This window comes from Triticum urartu, chromosome 3A, assembly GCF_056163025.1.
Source record: "Triticum urartu cultivar PI428250 chromosome 3A, HENAU_Tu73, whole genome shotgun sequence".
Classification (NCBI taxonomy): domain Eukaryota; kingdom Viridiplantae; phylum Streptophyta; class Magnoliopsida; order Poales; family Poaceae; genus Triticum; species Triticum urartu.
Window position 1 is genome coordinate 403463245 of NC_141875.1, and position 23097 is coordinate 403486341.

A 23097-nucleotide genomic window follows, 5' to 3' on the forward strand; every position below is an offset into this window, starting at 1 on the left:
GCATTCCTTACGCAGTTGGGTTATAATGGGAACCCCTTGACAGTTCTCCTTGAATAAAACTCCTCCAGCAAGGCCCAACATTGGTTTTACCATTTGCCACCTAGCCTTTTCTTTCCCTTGGGTCGGCCAGCCCAAGGGTCATCTTATTTTACCCCCCCCCCCCCCCCCGGGGCCAGTGCTTCTCTAAGTGTTGGTCCAACCCAGAGCACCGTGCAGGGCCGTCCCTTGGCAACTTGGGTTACGTTGGCTCCCATACGCTTAGCTTATCCGGTGTGCCCTGAGAACGAGATATGTGCAACTACTATCGGGATTTATCGGCAAAGCGGGTGGTCTTGCTGGACTTGTTTTACCATTGTCGAGGATGTCTTGTAACCGGGATTCCGAGTCTGATCGGGTTCTTCCCGCTAGAAGGAATATCCTTCGTTGACCGTGAGAGTTTGTGATGGGCTAAGTTGGGACACCCCTGCAGGGTATTGAACTTTCGAAAGCCGTGCCCGCGGTTATGGGAAGATGGGAATTTGTTAATGTCCGGTTGTAGAAAACCTGAAGTTGACCTTAATTAAAATGCACCAATCGCGTGTGTTACCGTGATGGTCTCTTCTCGGCGGGGTCCGAGAAGTGAACACGGTGTTGGAGTTATGCTTGACGTACGTTGTTTTAGGATCACTTCTTGATCATAGCTCATCGGCCGTGCTTTTGCCTTCTCTTCTCGCTCTCTTTTGCGAATATGTTAGCCACCATATATGCTAGTCGCTTGCTGCAGCTCCACCTCATACCTTTACCTTACCTATAAGCTTAAATAGTCTTGATCGCGAGGGTGTGAGATTGCTGAGTCCCCATGACTCACAGATACTTCCAAAACCAGCTTGCAGGTGCCGTTGAACCGAGCAGGTGACGCAACCAAGCTCAAGAAGGAGCTCGATGAAGATCTTGTCCTTTGTGTTGTTCGTTTCCAGTTGATCAGTAATGGAGCCCAGTTGGGGTCGATCGGGGATCTGTGTAGCATTTGGGGTAGTCTTCTTTTATTTTGGTTCCGTAGTCGGACCTTGATTGTATCTGATTGATGCAATGCTTTATTCATAAAATTGTGTGAAGTGGCGATTGTAAGCCAACTATGTATCTCTTCAGCTTATGTATTACATGGGTTGTTTGCGAAGATTACCTCACTTGCGACATGGCTTTCAATGTGGTTATGCCTCTAAGTCGTGCTTCGACACGTGGGAGATATAGCCGCATCGAGGGCGTTATATAGAACACAAAGGAATTGTGAGCGTGGGTATATACATATTGCTTGCCATCACTAGTTGTTTCTTGATTCGGCGGTATTGTTGGGTGAAGTGGCCTAGATCGACATTACGCGTACGCTTACGCGAGACTGGTTCTACTGACGTGCTTCGCACACAGGTGGCTGGTGGGTGTCATTTTCTCCAAATTTAGTCGAATTGGATTCAATGAACAGGGTTCTTTCTGAAGATCAAAAAGCAATCACTATACCACGTTGTGGTTTTTGATGCGTAGGTAAGAAGAGTTCTTGCTCAGCCCATAGCATCCACGTAAAACTTGCAACAACAAAGTAGAGGACGTCTAACTTGTTTTTGCAGGGCATGTTGTGATGCGATATGGTCAAGACATGATGCTAAATTTTATTGTATGAGATGATCATGTTTTGTAACGGAGTTATCGGCAACTGGCAGAAGCCTTATGGTTGTCTCTTTATTGCATAAGATGTAAGAACCATACAATTGCTTTACTTTATCGCTATGCGATGGCAATAGTTGCAAAAGCAATAGTTGGCGAGACGACCATGTGACGACACGTTGATAGAGATCAAGATGATGGAGATCATGGTGTCATGTCGGTGACGATGGAGATCATGACGGTACTTTGAATATGGAGATCAAAGGCACAAGATGATGATGGCCATATCATGTCACATATTTTTATTTTGATTACATGTGATGTTTATCTTTTATGCTTCTTATTTTGCTTAGTACGGTGGTACCATTATAAGATGATCTCTCACTAAATTTCAAGGCATAAGTGTTCTCCCTAAGTATGCACCGTTGCAACAGTTCGTCGTGCTGAGACACCACGTGATGATCGGGTGTGATAAGCTCTACATTCACATACAACGGGTGCAAGCCAGTTTTGCACACGCGGAATACTCGGGTTAAACTTGACGAGCCTAGCATATGCAGATATGTCCTCGGAACACTGGAGACCGAAAGGTCGAGCATGAATCATATAGTAGATACGATCAACATAGTGATGTTCACCATTGAAAACTACTCCATCTCACGTGATGATCGGACATGGTTTAGTTGATTTGGATCACTTGATCATTTAGATGACTAGAGGGATGTCTATCTAAGTGGGAGTTCTTAAGTAATATGATTAATTGAACTTTAATTTATCATGAACTTAGTCCTGATAGTATTTGCATAACTATGTTGTAGATCAATAGCTCGCGATGTAGCTCCCCGTTTATTTTGATATGTTCCTAGAGAAAAACTATGTTGAAAGATGATAGTAGCAATGATGCGGACTAGGTCCGTGATCTGAGGATTATCCTCATTGTTGCACAGAAGAATTATGTCCTTGATGCACCGCTAAGTGACAGACCTTTTGCAGGAGCAGATGTAGACGTTGTGAACGTTTGACAAGCTCGGTATGATGACTACTTGATAGTTTAGTGCACCATGCTTTACGGCTTAGAAGCGGGACTTCAAAAAATGTTTTGAATGCCATGGAGCATATAAGATGTTCCAAGAGTTGAAATTGGTATCTCATACTCATGCCCGTGTCAAGAGGTATGAGACCTCTGACAGTACTTTGCCTACAAGATGGAGGAGAATAGCTCAACGAGTGAGCATGTGCTCAGAATGTCTGAGTACTACAATCACTTGAATCAAGTGGGAGTTAATCTTCCCGATAAGATAGTGACTTACAAAGTTCTCTAGTCACTATCACCAAGTTACTAGAACTTCTTGATGAACTATAATATGCACGGGATAATGAAACAATTCCCAAAGCTCTTCGCGATGCTGAAATCAGCGAAGGTAGAAATCAAGAAAAAAGTATCAAGTGTTGATGGTTGACAAGATCAGTAGTTTCAAGTAAAAGGGCAAGGGAAAGAAAGGGAGCTTCAAGAAGAATGCAAGCAAGTTGTCACTCCCATAAAGAAGCCCAAAGCTAGACCCAAGCCTGAAACTGAGTGCTTCTACTGCAAAGGAAATGGTCACTGGAAGTGGAACTGCCCTATATACTTGGCGGATAAGAAGGATGGCAAAGTGAATAAAGGTATATTTGATGTGTACTTTACTAGTGTTTATAGCAAACCCCTCGGTATTTGATACTAGTTTAGTTGCTAAGAGTAGTAACTCGAAACGGGAGTTGCAAAATAAACGAAGACTAGTTGAGGACGAGGTGACGATGTGTGTTGGAAATGATTCCAAGGTTGATAAGATCACCATCGCACACTCCCTTTACCTTTGGGATTAGTGTTGAACCTAAAATAAATGTTTTCTGGTGTTTGCGTTGAGCATAATATGATTGGATCATGTTTATTGCAATACGGATATTCATTTAAGTCAAAGAATAATTGTTATTCTGTTTACATGAATAAAACCTTCTGTGATCATACACCCAAGGTGAATGGTTTATTGAATCTCGATCATAGTGATACACATATTCATAATATTGAAGCCAAAAGATGCAAAAGTTAACAATGATAGTGCAACCTATTTGTGGCACTTCCGTTTAGGTCATATTGGTGTAAAGCGCATGAAGAAACTCCATGCTGATGGATTTTTGGAATCACTTGATTATGAATCACTTGATCCTTGCGAACCATGCCTCATGGGCAAGATGACCTAAGACTCCATTCTCCGAAACAATGGAGCGAGCAACTGACTTATTGGAAATAATACATACTGATGTATGCGATCCGATAAGTGTTGAGGCTCATGGCGGGTATCGTTATTTTCTAACCTTCACAGATGATTTGAGCATATATGGGTATATCTACTTAATGAAACATAAGTCTGAAACATTTGAATAGTTCAAAGAATTTCAGAGTGAAGTGGAAAATTATCGTAACAAGAAAATAAAGTTTCTAAGATCTGATCGCGGAGGCAAATATTTGAGTTACGAATTTGGTCTTCATTTGAAACAATGTGGAATAGTTTCGCAACTCACACCACCTGGAACACCACAGCATAATGGTGTGTCCGAACGTTGTAATCGTACTTTATTGGATATGGTGCGATCTATGATGTCTCTTACCGATTTACCATTATCGTTTTGGGGTTATGCATTAGAGACAGCTACATTCACGTTAAATAGGGCACCACCTAAATCCGTTGAGATGACACCGTATGAACTATGGTTTGGCAAGAAACCAAAGCTGTCGTTTCTTAAAGTTTGGGGTTGCGATGCTTATGTGAAAAAGTTTCAAACTGATAAGCTCGAACCCGAGTAGTGTGTCTTCATAGGATACCCAAAAGAAACTATTGGGTACACCTTCTATCACAGATCCGAAGGCAAGATATTTTGTTGCTAAGAGTGGATCCTTTCTAGAGAAGAAGTTTCTCTCGAAAGAAGTGAGTGGGAGGAATGTAGAACTTGATGAGGTAATTGTACCTTCTCCCGAATTGGAAAGTAGTTCATCACAAAAATCATTTCTAGTGATTTCTATGCCAATTAGTGAGGAAGGTAATGATGATGATCATGAAACTTCATATCAAGTTACTACCGAACCTCGTAGGACAACCAGAGTATGGTCCGTACCAGAGTGGTACGGTAATCCTTTCTGGAAGTCATGTTACTAGACCATGACAAACCTATGAACTATGAGGAAGCGATGATGAGCCCAGATTCCACGAAATGGCTTAAGGCCATGAAATATGAGATGGGATCCATGTATAAAGAACAAAGTATGGACTTTGATTGACTTGCCCAATGATTAGCAAGCCATTGAGAATAAATGGATCTTCAAGAGGAATACGGACGCTGATAGTAGTGTTACTATCTACAAAGCTCAAATTGTCGCAAAAAGGTTTTCGATAAGTTCAAGGTGTTGACTATGATGAGATTTTCTCACTCGTAGCGATGCTTAAGTCTATCCGAATCATGTTAGCAATTGCCACATTTTATGAAATCTGGCAAATGGATGTCAAAACTGCATTCCTTAATGGATTTCTTAAAGAAGAGTTGTATATGATACAACAAGAAAGTTTTGTCAATCCTAAAGGTGCTAACAAAGTGTGCAAGCTCCAGCGATCCATCTATGGACCGGTGCAAGCATCTCGGAGTTGGAATATATGCTCTGATGAGTTAATCAAAGCATATAGTTTTATGCAGACTTTTGGAGAGCCTGTATTTATAAGAAGTGAGTGGGAGCTCTGTAGCATTTCTGATATTATATGTGGATGACATATTGTTGATCGGAAATGATACTGAATTTCTAGATAGCATAAAAGGATACTTGAATAAGAATTTTTCAAAGAAAGACCTCGGTGAAGCTGCTTACACATTGAGCATCAAGATCTATAGAGATAGATCAAGACACTTGATAAGATTTTTCAATGAGTACATACTTTGACAAGATTTTGAAGTAGTACAAAATGGAACGGTCAAAGAAAGAGTTCTTACCTGTGTTGCAAGTTGTGAAGTTGAGTAAAGACTTAAAACCCGACCACAGCAGAAAATAGAAAGAGAATGAAAAGTCATTCCCTATGCCTCAGTCATAGGTTCTATAAAGTATGTTATGCTGTGTACCAGTCCTATTGTATACCTTAGCATGATTTTGGCAAGGGAGTACGATAGTGATCTAGCAGTAGATCACTGGACAACAGTCACCATTATCCCTAGAGGACTAAGGAAATATTTCTCGGTTATGAAGGTGATAAAAGAGTTCGTCGTAAAGAGTTACGTCGATGCAAGCTTTTTACATCGATCTAGATGACTCTAAGTCTTGATCTAGATACATATTGAAAGTGGGAGCAATTAGCTAGAGTAGCTCCGTGCAGAGTATTGTAGACATAGTAATTTGCAAAATACATACGGATCTGAATGTTGCAGACCCGTAGACTAAACTTCTCTCACAAACAAAACATGATCACTCTTTGGGTGTTAATCACATAGCGATGTGAACTAGATTATTGACTCTAGTAAACCCTTTGGGTATTAGTCACATGGAGATGTGAACTAATCACATAAAGATGTGAACTATTGGTGTTAAATCGTACATGACGATGTGAACTAGATTATTGACTCTAGTGCAAGTGGGAGACTGAAGGAAATATGCCCTAGAGGCAATAATAAAGTTATTATTTATTTTCTTATATCATGATAAATGTTTATTATTCATGCTAGAATTGTATTAACCGGAAACTTAGTACATGTGTGAATACATAGACAAACAAAGTGTCACTAGTTTGCCTCTACTTGACTAGCTCGTTGAATCAATGATGGTTATGTTTCCTAACCATAGACATGAGTTGTCATTTGATTAATGGGATCACATCATTAGAGAATGATGTGATTGACTTGACCCATCCATTAGCTTAGCACGATGATCATTTAGTTTGTTGCTATTGCTTTCTCCATAACTTATACATGTTCCTATGACTATGACATCATGCAACTCCCTAATACCGGAAGAACACTTTGTGTGCTACCAAACGTCACAACATAACTGGGTGATTATAAAGGTGCTCTATAGGTGTCTCCAATGGTGTTTGTTGAGTTGGCATAGATCGAGATTAGGATTTGTCTCACTCCAAGTATCGGAGAGGTATCTCTGGGCCCTCTCAGTAATGCACATCACTATAAGCCTTGCAAGCATTGTGACTAATGGTTAGTTGCAGGATGATGCATTACGGAACGATTAAAGAGACTTGCCGGTAATGAGATTGAACTAGGTATTGAGATGCCGACGATCGAATCTCGGGCAAGTAACATACCGATGACAAAGGGAACAACGTATGTTGTTATGCGGTTTGACCGATAAAGATCTTCATAGAATATGTAGGAACCAATATGAGCATCCAGGTTCCGCTATTGGTTATTGACCATAAGCGAGTCTCGGTCATGTCTACATAGTTCTCGAACCCGTAGGGGCCGCACGCTTAACATTCGGTGACGATCACTATTATGAGTTTATGTGTTTTGATGAACCGAAGGTTGTTCGGAGTCCCGGATGTGATCAAGGTCATGATGAGGAGTCTCAAAATGGTCGAGACATAAAGATCGATATATTGGAAGCCTATGTTTGGACATCGAAATGGTTCCGAGTGGTTCGGGCATTTTTTTCGGAGTACCGGGAGGTTACCGGAACCCATCGGGAGAAGTTATGGGCCTTATGGGCCATAAGAAGGAAGCACACCAGCCCACAAGGGGCTGGTGCGCCCCCCTTGGGCAGGAGGCCGAATTGGAATGTGTTTGGGGGGGGGGGGCTTTCCTTCTCTCCTACTCCTCCTTCCCTTCCTCTCCTACTCCAACTAGGGAAGGGGGGAATCCTACTCCCGGTGGGAGTAGGACTCCCCTAGGGCACGCCATAGAGAGGGCTGGCCCCTCCCCTCCTCCACTCATTTATATACAGGGAGGGGGGCACCCCATAGACACACAAGTTGATCATTGATCTCTTAGCCGTGTGCGGTGCCCCCCTTCACCATAATCCACCTCGGTCATATCGTAGCGGTGCCTAGGTGAAGCCCTGTTCTGGTAGCATCATCATCACCATCATCACGGCGTCATGCTGACGAAGCTCTCCCTCGACACTCTGCTAGATCGTGAGTTCGTGGGACGTCACCGAGCCGAACGTGTGCAGATCGCGGAGGTGCCATACTTTTGGTACTAGGATCGGTCGATCGTGAAGACGTACGACTACATCAACCGCGTTGTCATAACGCTTTCGCTTACGGTCTACGAGGGTACGTGGACAACACTCTCCCCTCTCGTTGCTATGCATCACCATGATCTTGCGTGTGCGTAGGATTTTTTTTTGAAATTACCGCATTCCCCAACACCATGGAGGAGGAAGCACAAAGGGGAGACCCTCTCCCCCCCTCTCTCGGTGGCACCAGAGTGCCACCGGGGGAACCATCGCCGCAGTGATCGTCTTCATCAACATCACCATCTTCATCACCTTCCTCATCTCTTTTACGTGGTCCACTCTCCCGCACCCCGTTGTAATCCCCTACTTGAACATGGTGCTTTATGCCACATATTATGATCCAATGATGTGTTGCCATCCTATGATGTTTTGAGTAGATTTCTTTTGTCTTTTGGGTTGATTGATGATCTAGATTGGTTTGAGTTGTATGTTTTATTTTGGTGTTGTCCTATGGAGCCTTCCGTGCCGCGCACACGTGAAGGATTCCCATTGTAGGGTGTTGCAATACGTTCATGATTCGCTTATAGTGGGTTGCTAGAGTGACAGAAGGTTAAACCCGAGTAAGGGGGTTATTGCGTATGGGATAAAAGGGACTTGATACTTTAATGCTATGGTTAGGGTCATTACTAGTTGTGGATGCTTGCTACAGTTTCAATCATAAGTGCATATGATCCAAGTATAGAAAGTATGTTAGCTTATGCCCCTCCCTCATATAAAATTGCAATAATTATTACCGACCTTGTTAACAATTGACTAGGATAATTCCGCACACCTATCCATTATTATTCCACACTCGCTATTTGTAATATATTGTGATATATTCTAACTTTGTGTTAACAACACCTACTTTTATATTTTAGTTCTATGATATCATGCAAAGCTATCCTCTTCATACCCACAACGTAGTTTTATTTCTCGTTTCTAGATGGAAGTAAACATTCGGTGTACGTATAGTCGTATCAGTGGCAGATAGGACTTGAGAGAATATTGATCTTACCTTTAGCTCCTTGTGGGTTCGACACTCCGTATTTATCATTTCCACCTTTGGAAATTGCTATGATGATTCCTTGCACTTGGGATTATCAGGTGGACACCTGTGTGAAGGAGTTTGTGCGGTAGAGTAGTCGGCTATCGGGGCGGTCGGGGCTGGACGAACGGGGTGAAAAGCGGGTGGATGGGGAATGGAGAAGGCTAGAACACGAGAGAAGGAGACGATGGTGCCGACCGGAGCTAGGCCGACGATGGCCGCAAACCTTTGCGCGACGATGCTGTAAAGGAGAATGAGAGAAAAGAGATGAGATGACAAAGGATGGGATACAGTCAAAGGTGACCAAATGGGCCGGTTCGGGTGTGCCGGCTTGAAATTCCTCTTGCCCGACCCGTGGCCCGTAGGGCTGTGCCCTGGTCATGAGGCCGGGCACGCATGTCGGCACGATATAGCTTGTTTATTCTTTTGTATACATCACAATAGCCTAATTATAGGCCCAAAACAGCCTAATAGGGCAAATTCTATATGGGCCAGCGTGCCTAACGTGCTGTCGTGGCGGCCGGTATAATAGGGGTCGTCCCTTTTCTGTTTACCGTATACTAGTAAGCGTGCACGTGCAATGCACGTCTCATTAGAATTCAAAATTCAAATTGTGTATTTTGGATGCATTTGTAGATTTTCATATCGGATGCATCTAACCAACGTCAAAGAATCATAACTGGAGCAATCACTTGTTAGGGGCCTGATCTAGATCGAGAGGGAAGGAGGTAGGTGGGGAATTTCTTAGAGGAGAAGGAGGCCAGGAAGGAGAAGGACAGCTTCTCTCATGAGTATATTCGATTACAATAATTCTCGATGCCTCTCATCGATGCCCAACTGGCTACTTAACGACCGCCAGCCCGCACCCTCCCAGCCGGACCGCTCACGCGGCCATTGAGCCACCCTGCTTCTCTGCCATGGTGACCCCACTCGTCAGTACTGGTTCCATGGCCAGGGCCTGCCTGTTAGTCATGACATTCCCCCCTCCTTGAGAACCGCCTTGACCCCAAGGCGGTGACGACGGAAACTTCTCTTGAAGCTTCTCTGGATCCTCCCAAGTAGCCAGGTTAGTAGGCAGGTCGCTCCATTGTATCAGGGTGCGGAGCTTCATCTCGCCTTGGAAGCGAACCATCTTGCATTCCAACACCTGGTCGGGAGAGTGAGATGCCTGCAAAACAGAGTCATATGGAGGTAATTCTGCACTGACTGGAACTGTTGCTCCCACCGCTTTCTTCAGCAGCGACACATGAACTACTGGGTGAATCTTGCTGGTTTCTGGCAAGTCAAGGCAATACGCCACTGCGCCTACTTTGGCTTGAATGATGTACGGTCCATAGTAGCGGAACGCCAGCTTCTGAAACGGCCGCCTTGCCACCGAAGTTTGAATGAAAGGCTGTAGCTTAAGTAACACCGCGTCTCCCACCTCAAAAGACCGGTCAGTACAGTGACGGTCTACCTGTTTCTTCACACGGTCCTGAGCTTTCTTTAGCTGCTGTTGTAGATGGTCCAGCAAGATTTCACGCTCCTGCAACCACGCTGCTAGGTCCGGTACAGTACTGCTGTCCACCTGATCAATGCCGAACTCACGTGGCAGTTGCCCATAGATCACTTCAAACGGGGTGCGCCCTAGCGCCGAGTGGAAACTGGTGTTGTACCAGTATTCCGCCAACGAGAGCCATTTTGACCAGTTCCCCGGGCAGGAGTGCACCGAACAGCGCAAGTACGTCTCCAGGCACTGGTTGACTCACTCAGTTTGCCCGTCCGTTTGCGGGTGGTACGAAGAGCTCATCCGCAGTTCGGTTCTGCACAGGCGAAACAGCTCCTGCCACACTTGACTCGTGAAGATGCGGTCTCTGTCCGAAATAATTCCCAATGGCATCCCGTGGAGCCTGTAAATCTCATGCATGAAGGCCTTTGCAATGTCGAGGGCCGTGAACGGGTGCTTCAATGGCACAAAATGTGCATACTTGGAGAATTTGTCGATGACCACCAGGATAGAATTATAGCCACCTGATTTAGGCAAGCCTTCGATGAAGTCAAGGGATATCACAGCCCACGGCCTTTTTGGAATGGGAAGTGGCTGAAGCAACCCGGCCGGTGACACTCTCTCCGTCTTGGCTTGTTGACAGGTCAGGCATTGCTTGACAAACTCTTTCACTTGTTGTTTCATTCCCTTCCAAGCAAACAGGCATTTAATGCGGTTGTATGTTGCGTGAAATCCCGAATGCCCACCCGTGGCACTGTCATGCAGCGACCTGATGACATGTTGTTGTGTGTCAGTGTCCAGTCCAAGCCAAACACGCCCTTTGAACCTCAGCACTCCTCCTTCGAGTTGATAATCTGGTTCGGCACTCGGGTTCAAAGCTACCCTCGCTAGCAATTCTTTGGTGGCAGCATCCTCTTGGTACCCTGCACGCACTGCTTCCAGCCAGACGGGTTTGCATACTAACAAGGCTGCCAACTCCGCATCCTGCCCGTATGCTTTTCTGGATAATGCGTCCGCTGCTCTGTTCGAAATACCCGCTTTGTATTGGATCACATACTGCAGCCCGAGCAGCTTCGTAAACACTCGCTGTTGGATGGGTGTGTTCAAGCGCTGGTCGGTCAGATGCAGGAGACTTTTTTGATCTGTGCACACTATAAACTCTGCGTGTTGTAAGTATGGGCGCCAGTGGTCAATAGCTAGGAGCAAGGCCAAACACTCCTTCTTGTATGCCGACAGTCCTAAGTTGCGAGGAGCCAAGGCTCTACTGAGGTAAGCGACTGGGTGGGAATCCTGCATCAACACTGCACCGATCCCTGTTGCACTGGTATCAGTTTCGACCATGAAAGTTTTGGAGAAATTCGGTAGCGCCAGCACAGTGCCTCAATCAATGCTTTCTTGATAGCACAAAATGTCGCATCAGTTGTGGGCGTCCAGACGAACACCACGCCTTTGCGCAATAAATCTGTTAGTGGCTTGCTAATGATTCCAAAGTTCCTGACAAACTTGTGGTAGTACCCTGCCAATCCGAGAAACCCCCGTAGCTCTTTCACTGTCTCAGGCACCGGCCAGTCCCTCACATTGCTCACTTTGGTGTCATCCGTTGTTACTCCTTGCTCGCTTATAACGTGTCCCAAGTAGCTGATTTTTCTCTGAGCAAAGGCACACTTGGATCATTTGGCGTAGAACCCGTTCTGTTGCAACAGTCCCAGCACTTGCGACAGCAAACTCACATGTTTCTCCAAGGTTCTGGAATGGACTAGAATGTCGTCCATGAACACTAGGACTCCTTCTCGCAGCACGGGTGACAGCACTATGTTCATGGTACCCTGGAAGGTAGGGGCCCGCCCGTCACTCCATATGGTAGCACCCGAAACTGAAAGTGGCCATGATGGGTCTTGAAAGTTGTTTTGTGCTCGTCCACTGGCAACAACCTGATCTGGTGGTAGCCTGCCCTGAGATCCAGCTTCGAGAACCAAGTGGATCCTGCTAATTCGTACAAGAGCTCGTCGATCACTGGCATTGGATACCTTGACTTGATGGTTATTGCATTGAGGTGTCGGAAGTCAACGCAAAATCTCCACGTCTGATCCTTATTTTTGACCAGAAGTACCGGGGAAGAAAACGGACTCACATTGGGTGTGATAAGCCCCAGTCTCAGCATCTCTTTCACTTGTGCCTCAATCTCATTTTTCTGCTCCGGAGTGTAACGATATGGCCTAAGGTTCACGGGTTTTGCGCCTGCCACCAAAGGAATGGCGTGATCCCATGGTTTCCGTTGTGGCAGTCCTGACGGCTCGTCAAACACCACTTGAAACTGGTCCAAGACTCGCTGGATAGAAGCTGGAAGAGCTTCCTGTTGTTCCTCTTGCCCTGACAAACAGAGCATGACTACGCCAACGATTGCATTCTCCTGCTCCATTTGCTCCAATTGTTCCACTGATATCTGTGCTGGTTGCTGAACCTCCTGGCGTAATCCTTGCATCTGTATCAACTGCCCTTGGTGGTGGAACTGCAATGTTTTCTCAGTCCAATCGATCAACATCGGTCCACAACTTTCCAACCAGTCCATGCCCATCACCATGTCATAGCAGCCCAGAGGAAGCACCCGCAGGTCAATACTGAACTTGTGTTGTTGCGCCTGCCACTGACATTCTGGAATGTATCCCAAACAAGTGAGTTTTCCACCATCTGCCACTCTGACTGTCACGGGCTTCAGTTTGCAAATGCGATGGGCAAAGCGCTCTGCCACTGACTCACTGATAAAGCTATGGGAACTGCCTGAGTCAACCAATATCAGAACTTCTTGCTTGTCAATGCGCCCTAACAAACGGACCATGCGAGGCGTTGTTTGCCCAGTGGTGGCCAGTTTCGAGATAGACATCAGCTGTTCTTCCTGCTCTTCCTCTGCCACTTGCTCCTGATGATCATTTCCCTCAGCTTGAAGCAAATCCAGTAATTCCTCCACCACATGGAGCTGTACCGTGGCGGCACACTGGTGGCCTTGACCCCAGCGTTCCCCACATTTAAAACACAGCCCTCTTGCTCTGCGGTAGTTGCGCAACGCCGCCATGCGATCGTCGCCCCGTCCTTGATCCGGTCGCCGATCTGGTGCGTGTGCTCCTTCAACGCCGCGCCTGTCCTCTGCGGCGGCTGGTGGAGGAGGCGGCACGGCGCGCGGTGGAGGCGCTGCCAGTGCCAGCAGAGGTCGCTGCTGAGCACGCCCAGGCTCTGGGTGCCTGAATTCCTTGCGAGGCATCGCGTCCACTATCTCCTCCTGTAACAGAGACAAGGAAAAGGCAGTATCCAAATCTTGGGGTCGATGTAACGCAACACCTGCTCTAATTTCCACACGCAACCCATCTAAGAATTTAGCGGTGAAATACACTGGATCAAACCCAGAATTGTGGGCTAAAATCTGATGCATCAACTCCTCAAAGCGTGCCATGTATTCAGACACTGTCCCAGTCTGACTAAGTGCTGCAAATTGACGGAGTTGCGCTTGTTACTGGTCGCGTCCGAATTTGCTGCACAGAGCAGTGCAAAGCTCCCCCCAAGTGAAGGATTGTGTGCTTAGTTCGTGCAATTGCAGCCAATGCGCCGCGTTGCCTGTAAAGTGCAGCGTAGCGACCCGCACCCACATCTCTTTGGGAATTTCGTACACATCGAAATACTTCTCGCATTTGGATCTCCAGAACTATGGGTTTTCCTCGTCGAATTGCGGAAAATCCAACTTCGGAAGGGCCCAACGAGTCTGGTGCGAGTGGTGGTACTCCTCCTCTGGGACACGACTCAGCTCTAAGCCGCGGGAAGTGGAATTTACGACAGGAGGAGAGAACGCACCCTTGACCGGAGGCGGTGCCAGGGTGGTGACCACCCCGTGTACCATGCCCCCGGAGTTGTTGATGACGTCGTGGCAACTTGGCCCGTGGTGCCCCGGTTCGGGCGCTGGGGGCTCCTCCCCAGTACGCGCCGCTTGCCGGAGATCCACTACTTCCCGAGCGAGATCCGCTTCCGCGCTCGTCGGATCTGCCAGCGCGGGGTGGAGGGCGATGCGCCCTACTTGGGTGCGGAGCTCGTCGAGCTGATTCTGCAGGTTCATCACCGCCGGGCGCCATAGCTCGAGGGAGGTCTGGATCGCGTCCAGACGAGCGTCGTTCGCCTCGCGGCCCTCCTTGACCGATTGGATGAGCGCTGCGAGCTACTCTTCCATGGCCGCCGTCTTCAACGCCTGCTTGGTGGTGTAACATGGTCGGGGATAAGCCGTCTCCAGGTCGCCGGATCACTGGACCTCTGATACCAACTGTTAGGGGCCTGATCTAGATCGAGAGGGAAGGAGGTAGGTGGGGAATTTCTTAGAGGAGAAGGAGGCCAGGAAGGAGAAGAACAGCTTCTCTCATGAGTATATTCGATTACAATAATTCTCGATGCCTCTCATCGATGCCCAACTGGCTACTTAACGACCGCCAGCCCGCACCCTCCCAGTCGGACCGCTCACGCGGCCATTGAGCCACCCTGCTTCTCTGCCATGGTGACCCCACTCGTCAGTACTGGTTCCGTGGCCAGGGCCCGCCTGTTAGTCGTGACATCACTATGCATAAAAGAATTATATGAAAAGTTGGTTAATGTGTTTTGATATACTTGCATGAGAAAAATGTATGATCATTTGTTAGTGTAGTTCCAGAATATACAAAAATGACGTAAAACATGTGTTATCCAAGCTGACCACATGAAAGACTCACGTTTGACACAATATACAAAACTCAGATCACGGGCAATCTTGTGCATCCATAATTAACAGATCTAATGGCTCTGCATCACAATGTCTCAGGCTCAAGAAAACGTCCCCTCGGCTCTGTAGCCATACCCTCTCTCCCTGACATTTTCTTTACTTGCAGAGTCTGCCTAATTTAAAATGTGTAGTTAGAAAGTGGAATGTCAAAGTTTATTTTACACTGTTTGTCCTATCAAGAACATAGCAGTTGTATGGTAGAGAAATACATGGATGAACCCGGGTACATATGAACCCATTTTGGAAACACATTTCTAAATTCTAAAAAAATCTGAAAAAAATTTTGCATGAGTACGTCTCCTTGTTTTATATGCGTGCATAAAGTTTCATGGAAAAATAACTTTTTTTATGGCCTATGCAAAAAAGACAAAACGTTATGTCGTGAAACACTATTTAGAAGCACTGAAATTTGTCTTTTTTGCAGAGGCAAAACAAAAAGACATTTTTTCATAAAACTTTGTGCGGCGCACACACATTTGAGAACGTGTATGCGTGATATTTTCTTTTGATTTTTTTGACATTTTAAAACATGCTTAAAATGCATTTTATGAAAAGTGGGTGCATATGCCCATGGGTTCAGATGGTGCCCTCTCCCATAGTTATCCTTCAGAACAAGAGGAAAGAGACTGAAACATATCGGTCTGCTCTATCTTCACTCCCTAGTAAACTATGCGCAGTCAAAAGCTTCAACAGTATTGTATATGTAGCAGAAATGTGCGGTATGTATAATTCTTTGCACTGGAGGCAAAAGTTCAGTGGTGTGTGGTAGAAGGTAGAGTAAGTGGAAAATACAACATCAAGCTTTGCTGTCCATATAGACATTGTCGATTTCCAAAATTGGTGACTAATTTTATCAGCATCTCCGAGATGTCTGCGGACAAGAAAAAAATAGTACAAACATCATGATACTCAATGATGCATAAATTAGAAAAAAAATCTTGCTGGAAGCAGACCATACTTGATGGTCCAGAGGAATGTTCTGACCCTTGAATTCCAGAAGATGCATACTGGAAGCAGTAGCAGGGGAGATCATTGATTGCTCAAAATGAGTAGGAGAAAGGCAGATAGAAAAAAATCAGATCTTCTCATGTCATTATTCAGTATAGAAGTTAAGGACAAAACGTAAAGCTCTACAACCACTTGGTTTGACATGATATATGTATTCTGAAGATTATTCAGTATTTGAAACTGCAAACATAAATATTTTCTCTCATAAGATACAACTGCCATGCATCTTTTTCAGAAAGTTCACATTCAGCTTGTACATAGAGTACCTTGCTAGTTGATAAACATCCTTGAGTAAACTCTTTGTATTATTATGTAGAAAAGGTCCCTACTTTATATTAGCCAAACAGAACTGTTGAAGTTGGCACATAACATGCACAGAAATCCGGAAAATAAATAAAAAATAATCACATTAAAAGCAGATGAGAAACATTCCCTAAAAATATACAATAAAATAAATGGATTGACATGAATGGAGAACAATCTAGAGGGATCTGTCTTTATTTGGCTTGGCTAAAACCTGAGTGGTTGTAGAACCTTACCAAGTGAGACTTCTTTAAACGGGGAATACCCTCTCGATCTTGACAAAGAACCGGCCTCCTGATTTTCTATCTGCAAGCAACCATGAAGAATCAGATGACATATGTCATATAAAATATGCGCCATCCAGTAGACATGGATCTTTGTAAAAATACGTTCTTTGCATGCATTAAACACAACTTCTCATTACAGATTCTTTGCTATGTAAATTCATAGTAATTAAAAAGGCACAACTCTTAGCCCATATTTAGTCATTGCATAGCTAGAAAAAAAATAGAACATAATTTCTCATTACAAATTCATTTTCTAGGAAGACATTTTCATCACCATGCCATGTTTTAAAATCTACCCATGCCCAAAGGCTATATACTATACTTCTTGGAGAACATATGAACCTAACTTTGATTCGTCGTGAAAATTAGCAATACTTAGTCATTATGTGACTGTCTGCAGTACCAAATTATCAACCCAACTAACTTAAAATCTAAAATTGGTGCAATACCTATATGTTGGGAAGGCAGTGAAGTCAGATGATTAGCTTCAACATCACTAATCATTGAGATTGTAAACGATGGCCTACTTGCTCATAGTTCCGACCTATTTCCTCACAGTTCCGATGATTAGGCATCTGCGGTAGGACAAAATAGTTCAACTGGGAAGAAATTTGTTAGAATGTATTTGTGAGCTACGGCCGAAAGCTTATCTAGCTCGCTTCTTCGTGCATGCTAGTCTCCCAGAAATCAATCAACATGCCTGCTTCCAAGCACTTGTATGCGCATGTTGCTATGGCTGAAAGCACTTCAGACCTACGCCATTCACAAATACATGATCTAAATCTGTTTGAATCAAAAAATCAACTCTAAACATAGTGAAGAGACCTCATGAGGTTATATTTCACTTATTGTAATTAACTCTAAAAATCAGCTAGATTGATTTGCACAGCAAATTGCAAACAAATTACCCAGATCAATCAATAAGTGTAAAATGATGTGGCCAGATTGATTCGTCAGATTTTTATGTTCTGTTAGGATGTGGCCAAATCGTTTCTTCACAAAATAAATTCCATTGCAAAAGGGCACTCAACCCAACAAAGACATGAACGGGACTGATTCTAATTAATAAGTTGTAGCAACCGTACCCATAAAGCGGACTGGCAGCCAAAGATGACGGCAGCCGACGAACACCTATTCAGCTTTTGCTATAACAAAATTCCCACATAACAAACTGAAACAATCATTAGCCAGCAAGAAAATATTGTTTACCCCTAATCTCCAACTATCATAAACATCGGTACAAACTTGAAATAATTTTTTGCTTGACTTCTTGTAGGCATTATAACAAACACTTAAGAGGTCAGAAAATGCTTGTTGAACCTACCACGGCAGCCACTGATGCCATGGGGGAGGGTCACAGCAAGCTAGTAGTGGTGTGTAGGGAAAATATCAGGTGCTACCAACACTTAGGTGATACCATGATATAGGCTTCTGGGCCGTTGGATCTCAGATCCGACGGCTCTCGAAAGTCTATTGTACCTACGCGAAATTTTAAGACTCCTAGATGACCTTTTTGCAAAATGCTCAAGAACTCCGGGGAGCCGTCGGATCTGAGAAGCTCGTATCATGGTATCACCTAATACATGGTATCACCTGATATCTTCCCGTGGTGTGTAGGAGTGCATGGGGTGGGTGGGGCAGCTTGGCGAGCATGTGGAGTGCGCCTCTCCTTGAGGAGTTGGACGCCGACAAGCTCCTCGCCTCCGGAAGCAGGAGCCTCTCACATGGCGGAGGCGGCCAGTGCACTGCTTCTTCCTCTGCAGCGACATGCGCGCGCTCTCTCGGTTGACCACAACTACGTGCACTGCTCGTCCTCCCTCGAAAACGACTCCAGCGACTCGTCGTTCTTCAGGCCGCCGTCCCCTCCGGCGCCGGAGGATAGGTCCCCCGCCTGGGGTTCCACTATAGGAGGTAGCCTGGGCCTATAGGATGATGACGGGAGCGTGGGGCATGTGTGGGGAGGCACGGGAGCGCAGCGGTGGTAGGGCAGGGCGGAGGGGACTGCGGAGGCGGAGCGATGGATCTGGAGCATAGAAATTAGTGGGATAATCATCGTGGAATCATTGCGTAAATTAGGGTGTCATAGGCAGGGCCACGGAGATTGAGGGATGCGGAGGGCGACGGTTCGCAGACAGCGGCGTCTGCTCGGCAGAACATTCGATTTGAGTCGTTGATCTTGGTTCGCGTAATATAAGCTATAGGATATGTTTAAGTTGATTTAATCGGAAGGTATGGGTTACCCGTGTACAGTTTATTGTGTGGCTTGAGACAAGATTATGTTTGCTTTTTTAATAGTAGTATAGAAGTATATCTATTAATAAACCAGCTATTGCTTTGGGTTGTATGTCGTCGGCGGTTTTGCAAAATTGTCCTTGTGGTTTAGAGTATTCAACCCGCAGTCCATATAAAAGTTAACCGAACCGGTATGAGATAAAAGAAGAGGAAATCCCCTGCCTCCCGATCTCATCTTGACCTCCAGGCTCGAGCGCTTCGCCACCTCCCGCCGGCCGCCCCCCTCTCCCCTCGCCGCCGCGCGCCGCCACCGACGCCGTGGCCATTGGCGGATCCCCCCGCCCCTGCTACCATGGTGCCGCCGGGACTCCTCCCCGCTGCTGAAATTCCCCATCGCCATCCCAAGGGCCTCGCCCGCTGCGCTCCCCTGGACCCTGAGCGCCGCCGCCCCAGCCACCCTCGAGCCTCCACCAGGTGACCCCAGGCGCCGCTGATCTTGTGTTCTGCTGCTCGAAGATTCCCCTGCTCGCTGCCCTCTCCCTCCCACTCCATGGTGCACGGGGCAGGGGGAACCGGATGGCGGCGGCGGCATGATCTCCGGTAAGCGGTGGGGCCGGGATCCGGTGGCGGCGGCAAGCTCCTGTAAATAGGCGGTGATCGAGAGAGAGGGATTGAGAGAAAGCGAGATGCAGGGGAGAGAGTTGGGAAGGAAGGAGAAGAAGATGAGCATGGGCAGTGGGGCGTACGAGACACAGAGGGCGGAGGGAAGGAGGATAAGGACAAATGGCAGGGGCGGCCTGTGTGATTGCTTCGGTGATGGCGTCCGGCGTCGGTTCATACCTCGGCGCGCAGCCGCAATCCCTCCCCTCCACCGTCTCCAAGTGGTGTAGGCTGCTGCAATCTCGCTATCTCAGCGATGTCCCAGCTGTGCGCCAGAGCCAGCCAGCAAGACCACTATGTAGCCCAGGCCCAGAATTGGTCAATTTTATGCAACTGCAATACACAACGACACACAAAATAGATGCTCCTAGGCTTGATCTTTCAACTGCAACTAAACATACTCGCCCAATACTTATTATCGCACTTTTCTCGACTAAACATACTCTGTCCCGTGAGGAGGATTTCAGGGGAGATCGACTACTGTAAGTCTGTGACGATAACAAGAGGGTGATATTTGAGCTGGACTCTTGCGAACAACAGGTTCAGGAGCTCCAAGCCAACCCGGTCAAAAAAAACGGCCATTGCCTTGAAAAAGATGTAAGATTTCTACTATCTAGCTTCTGTCACAAGATTTGCTGTAGCCTGTTATTTTGTATGGCAGTCAGTTTTGTTGTAAGAATGAGTAATAGATCTATTGTTCAATTCTTGTTTGAGATAGAATACAAGTTATGTTAAATATTCAATGTTTATTGAACATGACCATAGTGGAAAAGGCTTTAAAGATCAAGAGGTGAGATATTTTTTCCTTTAACAGTTCAGTTTCTGAAAAAAAAAATCAACACAATAGCCAAATTTATTCCAATTTTCACATATAATACTTGCCGCTAAGAACTTATAGTTATAGGTATATGCTTTCACATGCAGTCCTGTCTTTGCTAACACGTATAGTGTCAGTTTAGAAAGACCTACGTAATGTTGTTTTGATTCTTAGCTTCAGGGAAAAAGGGATAGGTTCGAAAAATATTTATCTAGGATAGATGTATATTTATCTACGAGGATAGATGTACTTACTTGCAGAACTACAGTTTGTTGCAGTTGCTAGGGACTGTAAATTACGATTCTAATTCATTCTTTTGCATTTCAGTCTGTCATTCATTGTTACTTGAATGTTTCTCTTTTTGTGATCTCCCATAGAAGCTTTTTGTTTGTTTTTTCACTGGAACAGCTCTACGCGCCTTGTGAAATTTCTGATGTAGTTTGGAAATATGAGTGAGAACTGCAAGTACGTTGATACTGCCCTCTATGTATCGAATCCAAGGATTTTTTTAATATATATTCTTTTTGTTAATTTCAAGGGAGGAAGAGAACTCCAGTACTATGGTAATGTTCTTGATTCTGATTCTCCATGGTTGATAATGTTGTTTAGGACCCTAAGCTTTGTCATGGCTGATTTAAATAGGCAAAGTTGGTTTAGAAGGAAAGCACTGCTACTAATTTTAGAACTAGGATGTCATTTTTGACAGTTGTCAGGTATTGCTTATTTGCATTGTAAGATCACAATTCTAAGATTAATCTGTTTAGTTGTGTAGCATTGCATATTTGGGTCCTTGAATTTTCTCCTCGAAGATCAACACATTTGGTCAGATTTGGCTTATTTAATAATTAGCAAACAGTAAATATTGAACATCTATGCAGTGCGACATTTCTTATGGATGGTCAGGTCGACACCGGCAACATCGTCTTCATTGTACCAAGGTTCTGCTGCTCCTACAACGGCAACCTTCTACTTCCCGAACATGACCATTGCAGCTATCCTTGCTGCTGTAAATTTTGTTTCTTTTCTTTCCCATAAATTATGGATATATGGGCATTCTGATCAGGTAATGTTCTTCGCTAAGATTTGATATTTGAAGCATGATGTTTGCGATCAGGTAATTTTCCTAGGGTCCTTCAGATGTCGATGTCGATGTTGATGGAAAATACACATGTTGCATACCTTTTTTGAAATCAGAAGTGGATACTAACATTTCACATCATGATATTGTAGTTTATAGTGCTAAGCTTGACTCCTTCATGGTTATAATAATGGACTTACAGTGAGTTGATTTGTAGTTAACTTTGTCATCAAGTGGCTGGCTTTTATCTGAACAATGCAGTCTTGCATTCTCTAGGGAGGCAGAGCAAGTCCTTCCTTCTGATTTGAATTTGGGGATTCGATGATTTCTTTTGGATTTATCATGTCTATTTGATAAGCAAACATGAGATGCAAAACATGTTTTTCCAGTAGAAATGAATTCATGGACTACTGGAACTCCTACAGATTTGAAGTTGTATGCTGGATCGACTGCATGTTTTATTCAGGGTTTATCAGTTCATCATTCCCATTAGTTCAGTCGTGGTGAGAAACATATGCACGTTTTTATGCCAAAAGCTGTGAATATTTGTTCTCATAGTGTATGTAAGTAAACTGATGATGCATGTCATGGCTAAGGATTTGGTTCCAACAGAAGCAACACATATTCATCTTGCCTGCTGTCAGTCTGATTTTCCTGAGCCTACACTTGAGCCAAGAATTCATTGCCCTTTTTTTAACAGGCTGCAGTAACGAGTTTGCCACTACTTCAATGAATATAATGGAGTATAGTCGTCATTATGTATGCAAAAGCGTGTATCAAAATTTCAATTACCATGGCGCATTTAATTCTCTTGGAGTACTAAACAATCATGCGGCTCTCCACAGATTTAAAATTCATGTAGGATAATAGGGGTGCACTACTTTGTTGGGAGGGAGATAATTGGTTGAACGGATAGCGTCGATGCCTTGCAAAGTTCCGCAGAGAACAAGCTATCTTGGAATTTCTTTCAAATGCAGAAAGTTTCGAGCAAGCAAAACTATACTCTGTAAATAATCTTCCTGAACCAGAGTTCTTAATTTTTCTTTCTATTTTTACCTTTTCCTGTACTGGATTTTAATGTACTGAACACTCTCCTTAATCAATGGGAGCAACACCTGATTGCCTTCATATAAAGAAACACAATGTAAACACATACGAGGCGATGTATGGCTAGCAGGAACAGGAAAAAAAATGCTGCTCGAAGGTGAGTGGAAGTGCATGATTTTCTAGAATTATTTTCTTGACAGAAGTTACTATATTCTCAATATACATCACAGTTGTAATCATCTAAAAACAGAAAATCACTTCTAGAGTTGTAGTAATGCAAGTGACTAAAATCCCTTGCTAATTAAAATTGTAGTTTCTTTTATTTCACCGTAATGCTTTTTTGGAGAACGATCATGCATGTTTCTAATACATAGGTTGAAATAAGTAGACGAAGGTTAACTTTGTGTCGGAATATATTTACTCTCTACCAGTTTCTGTGTAAACCATCACTGAATACACGAGTATG

The 23097-nt window shown here is 44.8% G+C and overlaps 2 long non-coding RNA genes across 2 annotated transcripts; one reads left to right on the top strand and one right to left on the bottom strand.

The window, feature by feature from the left end:
- Nucleotides 1-15804: 15804 nt before the first annotated feature.
- LOC147979855 (uncharacterized) lies at nt 15805-18846 on the bottom strand. The gene is made up of 3 exons (XR_015599747.1): nt 17883-18846; nt 17247-17550; nt 15805-16816 (listed from the first exon to the last, which is right to left on the bottom strand). It is a non-coding gene; the product is annotated as an uncharacterized LOC147979855 (long non-coding RNA).
- A 303-nt stretch (nt 18847-19149) lies between these two features.
- LOC125544169 (uncharacterized) lies at nt 19150-22739 on the top strand. The gene is made up of 2 exons (XR_007299298.2): nt 19150-20286; nt 20915-22739. It is a non-coding gene; the product is annotated as an uncharacterized LOC125544169 (long non-coding RNA).
- The last annotated feature ends 358 nt before the right edge of the window (nt 22740-23097 follow it).